Source organism: Mandrillus leucophaeus, unplaced genomic scaffold (genome assembly GCF_000951045.1).
Source record: "Mandrillus leucophaeus isolate KB7577 unplaced genomic scaffold, Mleu.le_1.0 Scaffold1166, whole genome shotgun sequence".
Lineage (NCBI taxonomy): Eukaryota > Metazoa > Chordata > Mammalia > Primates > Cercopithecidae > Mandrillus > Mandrillus leucophaeus.
The window spans coordinates 153,656-154,408 of record NW_012099943.1 but is presented as its reverse complement, the minus strand read 5'-3'; the positions used below and the strand labels follow the sequence as shown (position 1 = coordinate 154,408).

The window sequence follows — 753 nt, the reverse complement described above, 5'->3', positions numbered from 1 at the left end:
AGCAGAGCCCAGCTCGCCTTTCCCCAGGAATCTTCATCATCACAGCTACCTTAGCTTGCACAACTCTGAGCCCCTCTCTTCCTTTTTATCTGTTTATTTTTTGAGACAGGATCTGGCTCTGTCACCTAGGCTGGAGTGCAGTGGTGCAGTCATAGCTCACTGCAGCCTTGACATCCTAGACTCAAGCAGTCCTCCCACCTCAGCCTCCCAAGTAGCTGGAACCACAGGCATGTGCCACCATGCCTGGCTCATTTATTTTCTATTTATTTTTTTATGGGCTACGTTGCCCAGGCTGGTCTCAAATTCCTGGCCTCAAGCAATCCTCCCACCTTGACCTCCCAAAGCAGTGGGATTACAAGCGTGAGCCACTGCCTCCAGCCTCAGCCCCTCTCTTTTTAGCCCCCTGTTTTCTTAGGGTCTTGGTACTTTCCATTTGATGCCCAAGACAAGGCCTAGGTTTTTGAGTCAGACCTGCACTGGAATCCTGGCTCTGTTATTTCCTAAGTGAACTTAGGCAAATCCCTGAGCCTTCCAGGGTTTCTGGACTGTTGAGCGTACAGTGAGCAAAATAACCCTGCTTTGGCCAGGCGTGGTGACTCACGCCTGTCATCCCAGCACTTTGGGAGGCCGAGGCGGGCGGATCACTTGAGACCAGGCGTTCGAGACCAGCCGGGCCAACATGGCGAAACCCCCTCTCTACTAAAAATACAAAAATTAGCTGGGCATGGTAGTGGGCGCCTGTAATCCCAGCTA

General features: G+C 52.1%; 1 protein-coding gene across 1 annotated transcript in view; it reads left to right on the top strand.

Annotated features, from left to right (window-relative positions):
* Positions 1-753, top strand: part of GATSL2 (GATS protein-like 2) — a gene marked incomplete at its 5' end in the record, with an annotated part of 24,522 nt that overhangs the window by 7,778 nt on the left and 15,991 nt on the right. The gene's annotated exons all lie outside the window — the stretch shown is intronic.